General features: G+C 43.4%; 1 protein-coding gene across 1 annotated transcript in view; it reads right to left on the bottom strand.

Moving 5' to 3' along the window:
- stxbp6 (syntaxin binding protein 6 (amisyn)) overlaps window positions 1-5,263 on the bottom strand; it is a 133,396-nt gene extending 128,133 nt beyond the window's left edge. Inside the window, 1 exon segment of the mRNA XM_048247922.1 lies at window positions 4,906-5,263. The gene's annotated coding sequence lies outside the window, so the exon portion shown is untranslated.
- Window positions 5,264-5,761: the final 498 nt, after the last annotated feature.

Below are 5,761 nucleotides of genomic sequence, written 5' to 3'. Positions count from 1 at the left end.
ATGTGACTTCAACTTCCTCTGTTTACTTCTGTCAGACAGCACACCTTCTCTCATCGAGCCTCAAATCAGAACCATCCACACGAACCTCTCCATTTGGTTTGACAAGGGATTAAGTCAATGATCTCGTCAAGGACGCCCCAAAACAAACATCGGCACAGTTTACGGACGGTTTCGAGGAAGTGACACAACAGCGCGCCATGAATGCTGACGCCATTCGCCACCAAAGCCCTTATAGGCAAGTCCCCCGACTTGGCGCTTCAGGCAGTTACTGGGCAGCTATTTTCCTATTCAAATGAATGGGGAGCCATACATATTGACATTAAAAGTGCATCAGGCGAATCTGTGTTTAAATCTACATAAATATCAATCAAAATATCTATATCTCCCCCAAATCGCTAACCTACGACTAAAAAGGACAAAAATGTGGTTGGTTACTAACATTACAAGAAAGGGACGGGATATGTGTAAACAACTGCTATAAACAACTGCTATAGACAACTGCTATAGACAACTGCTATATTGGTGTTGGTGCTGTGACTCCTCATTAGAAAGTCTCTGTCGCCACCCGGCAACTAACACAGATGGCACCTCCCTGCCTCCACTCATATAGTAATACAGCGCGCACACGCGCGCACACACACACACACACACACAAACGTCCATGCCTGCTGGCCCGTCACTGTTAGAGCCAATTAACCAGTCATCAACAGTTAACGCAGGGCAACAGCACGAAGCAGCACACGCCAAACTTTGCAACTGATCTTGATTGACAAGCATAAGGGTGGTTATTTAATTCATTAATCAATCAATCAATCAATCAATCTAAATAGTCATTTAGCCTTGAGAACAACACTGAGGGGATATCCCTCAGACCTCTGAAGTTTGCCTACAAAAAGGCTGCCATCTTTGCCATAAGGAGATCTGGTATCTTGAGATTTTTCCTACGGGAAAATAACATCGGGATTTTGAATTATCCCAACTGTCGCCGCTTTTTACAGCGCGATCATATACCACTTGTTTTTTCATTTTCCATTTCCGTACCCAAATAGAATAATGAACGAACGCAAAAGCACATGTACACGGACCGAATCGTAACCCATGTATCGTGATATGTATCACATCACCAAATCTTTGCCAATACAAAGCCCTATAAGATGGCAAAATTTAATTTTTGCTACCCCAGAGCTAACTTGCAGTGCAACTTGTCATAGGTAGTTAGCTTCAATTAACACTCGGATGGCCTCATATGGGCAAAGATGGCAGCTTTGGGTCCTTTCTGTAGGTGAACATCAGAGACGAGAGAATGAGATTACAGAATGGGGAGTTGGACAGTATTCTCGCATACATTACATTTATTTATTATGGCAGTGGAGACAAGTTGGGCTTTTTAGGCGTTTGTCCATTCCAAATGCAACCAGTAAATAATTGCATCGATGAGTGCACTCCAAGTCTGCACTCCAATTCTGCAAAATAAAAGTCTCTTTTATTTTATTTATTTATTCATTCATTCATTCATTCATTCATTCATTCATTTATTTTTAACAGATTCACTGAGGGGTCATGGGGCCTAATTGTCTAAATGTCTTGGAAAGAATACCATCTAAATGGGAAGTATAACTTTTTAAAGTTATTCACAGTAAACCAGGCATACTCTGGGGGATTTACACACTTATCTAAGTTCTGGGAATTTAACACATACAGTACAGTTCAGTTTTTTTAGAACTGAAAACATCAACAGAAAAACAGATAAGAAATGGGCCCTGGCTGAAAGGAAGTAAAACTGTGCTTTTCTCAAACAAGTTGGTCCCTGTGGACCAGTGGGTAGAAGCAGCTGAAACACTGAGACTTTTTCTGAGACGGAGGACAAAAGACCCCATCACTCCTGCTGGCTATAGCTGGGTGACTCAGCAGCAGTAGCAGCAGGTGAGAATTTATGCCATGCGCCCGTGAGCCCGCAATAAATCACAGGAGCCGAACGCGCCGCCAATGACTTCATTTTGTTTTACCGCCTGGCCCCCCAGCGGTAACAAGCTCAGGGTGACAACAAGCAGACACCAACCACACAGCTACAGGGACCAGCACAGCCATCTGGGGAAGAACACAAGCTTTACCCAAACAAGTCTTACGACAACAAGCTTTCCCCTCTACAAAGAAAACAACAACAATGTCTAATACTGCAGGATTTCTCCTCCAAGTGCACCACACTGGGATTGTAATACTTCTGATTAAATCAGACAGGCTATGGTTTGGTCTTTGTAGAACAAAACTTCAATTAAAAAACAGAAAAAATGAATTCGATAAAAAAAAACTCCTATTGTCAGACCCCAAAAACCTTGCTGCTGATTTCTGCAGGATCTTTAGAGATCATGTCGTACCATGATCTCATTCGAGCACTCTGTAGCCAATCCTGCAGAACAAATCAAGATGTCTAAATATCTTAAACTGACTGTTTTTGTTCCTCTTGGGTGATAAGCCTAACCACAAAGAACAGGAAACCATTATGCTCGTCACTAGGTCCTCCTGCCTCTGCCTCGCAGTGCTGGATGAGGATGAGGATCACAAAGCCCATTCATTTGACAGGAGGAGCCTCGCCTGCGATGCATGGGTTTAAGCAAATGAGAAGGAACAGAGGCTAGCAGACCGCTGCAAAAGCAGAGAGATGGAGAACGATGGAGTTTAGATTCCACTCAGTCTGATCTTTACAAAAGATGCGAAAGAAACTAAATCTACTCAAATTAACTGAAAATGTAGCCAGACGCCGATGCTTGAGTAAATTGAACAAAACACGATCTGCTTGAGAGCTGCCATTTCCCCTCAATAGGTACTGCCTTGGTCTTGTCCAAATGAGTGAGAGTAAGAGTTCAGCCTAACCCTATTAAAGCACTTCAAAGTGTTTTGTTAACTGTGCCACAAATTAGAATAGCAGGAACGCGCACAACCAGGACACCCTCTTCCGTCTCAAAACACACACCCAATTACAACAATGGATATTTGATATGAGATTTGGGGGCCATTTGAGGTCTTTCTACGAACTGATAATCAGAATGAAAACAGAACTGGTAAGCTTGCACCAGAGCTGCTCCTCAGTGAGTTTCATAAAGGTGACTGCTTGTATGTGGCACTTGAAACGCATCTAATAACATCTGTGTCAACTGAGTAAAGTAGGAGTGGACACTTGCTGTTATTTAAGAGCTGGAAAGGTCATCCTTAGAGGTAGAGTTATCTGACCAAAGCTACCAGTAATAATGTGTGCCTGTGTGCGTGTGTGCGTGTGTGTGTGTGTGTGTGTGTGTGTGTCTTATTGCAAGGCAGGTGTGTGTAACTGGAGGCATCTGGAACACAATAACTTTAAAATAGCCCACAATGCTCAAATGAATGCTATAATAAATGCTACCTGAATGTAGCCATTTTCAGAGACAACAGAAAACCTGCTTAAGAAAAGCAGCCTAGGTCATGTAGTATTCAGACAATTGTCAAACCTAAGACTGGCATTTCCAGAAGTGTATCAGGGGTGAAATTGATTTCGATAGCTGTAAATGGTTCTTAAGCTTATGCAAGCACAGTGTTCCGTAGCACTGTCTTAAGGTTTTTAATTAGAACCACAGGTTCCTCTGAGGACAAAGCTGAATTCACCTGACGTCCCTCCTTCAACCCAATCCCCAGCACCACACCCTTTAACTGACATATGAAAACCTCCCAGCTGTTTTCACACAGTGAACTCCTCTCATCTGCAGCAGCCTGGAGTTAAATCGGTGCTATACTCATGATCTCAGACCTAACCCCAGCAAGAGCAAAGACACCTGTGAAAAGCTGCTGGGTGGGCTGGTCTCACATTGGGCTTTAGGGATATAGACTAGCCTACTCATAAGAAAAATGTTCGCATTTCCAAATCAGGTTCAGTTCACTTACATTTTTGGGGAATTGAGGGCTAACGTGTGTGTATGTGTGTGTGTGTGTGTGGATAGGGCAGGGGGTATCACAAGTTGGACTAGCCTTAGACCGAATAGAATAGGCCCATTTGTTCATTATTGCATTTGACGCATGGCAAGGCGCATCGACAGGCTACAAGTGCATGAAAACAAACGCCACACTGCCAGTTGCAGAGCACTAAAAACTTACAGAAGATCCACTTCATTTCAGTGCGGCATTTAACGTGAGCACCTATATTTAATAGGCTACAAGATTGTAGAATAGGCTACTGTTTCGCAGCCATTCTTGCCACACATGAAAGCGTCTAGTCATTTTCACCATAATAAGTTGCATAACATTACGCTACTCCGCATCAACAAATAGAAAGACTAGGCACTCATGACAGCCTACAAAACAATACTGAAGTTGTCACACCAAATAGCGCAGGCAGTCCGGTGCCATCGTGGGACGTGGGGGACAGTCATTTTAGTAGTAGGAGACGTTTCCACTGATCCATAAAGGGAAATGATGAACCACTGCTTACCACACAATTGAAATTCGACAGAACCACGTCGAAAGAAGCCTTTGGAGTAAACGTGGTTACTGCGTGACGCTCAGCTCAGGCTACACCAGGCTAGTAAAAAAATGCATGTTAGCTTTTCCTACAACCTGCCATGACAAGCAACCATTCAATTAAAAAAGGGGGCTTTCTTTGGTGAAACCTGTAACTATATGTTCCAACAGATACTTGACACTAACCATGCGGTAATAATTCAGTAGCCTAGTCTAGCCTACTGAAAATTGCATTATAACTTGACATTATGCACTTTTGCAATAGGAACAACCAACAAACCAGGTGCTTTGTTTGCATAATATGTAACGCAATTTACAGATCACTAAAAAATATATATATATATATTTATGAATCTCTTTGGTAACCCTAGGGCGTTTTCTGTTACCTTAAAAACAAGACACAAATAGGAATCTCTCACTTACCTTCCACTTTTGGGAGCTGATTTACGTTTGTGTTCCACGTGCAGGTCGAGCCTTCAAACGTCAAATTTTCAACACTGTCCCGCCAACTTCCAGCTACCAGAGTGATCCTGTTATCTACCGTGAATATAGAGTCGCATTTCGCTTCAAACCCCCCTCTGGTTCCACGTTGTCCGCTCAACAACTCTTGTCTCTTGTGTTACTCAGCTCTAGAAACCCAGCCCCTCTCTCTGTCAGCTACCGCGCCACAACTGCCGCCCGTCACGTCTCGGTCTCGCAGGGAACACAGTAGCAGGTTCGCACTAACTATCTGACTTCATGGAAGCAGCAGTCACGTGGACGAGTTAACGTTACCTAGCTTACGTGTCATATTTGGACTCATATCAGGCACAGATAAACAATTCATATGTCAGTCATACCGACTGAAGTGATTAAACAAGTCTACATGTTTTGATAAATAGTTGTGGAAATGGGCTGCGTCAGCTTGCGCGCACAGTTGTTTCACATCACAAGACCTTATATAGTTGGATAAACACGCGTGAGTAATGTCTCTGTACGAAGTGTGTGGTATGTTTTTCTGCAGATGTTCAGAACAGGGAGAGCCCGCACAGAGACGTTTCAGGTGTTTTGCGGGAAAGTTCCAGTCTCAGAGACACGCAATCTTCATTTTCACCCGTGCTTGTGGTTCGAATTAATGTCAGCTGCTGTATGTCGGCCAGCACTCTACAACAGCAGCAGCAACCGCGCCAGATCACCGTTCAGAGGAATTCAGTGTTGTGCTCGAAAAAGCGCCGTTGTAGGCTATGAGGACAGGCAGCGACAATCTAGCCTACATTGTTAGGTGAAGGCAAGAACCAAA

The sequence above is a fragment of the Alosa alosa genome, chromosome 1, assembly GCF_017589495.1.
Source record: "Alosa alosa isolate M-15738 ecotype Scorff River chromosome 1, AALO_Geno_1.1, whole genome shotgun sequence".
NCBI lineage: Eukaryota > Metazoa > Chordata > Actinopteri > Clupeiformes > Clupeidae > Alosa > Alosa alosa.
This window is presented reverse-complemented; position numbering and strand designations above follow the sequence as displayed.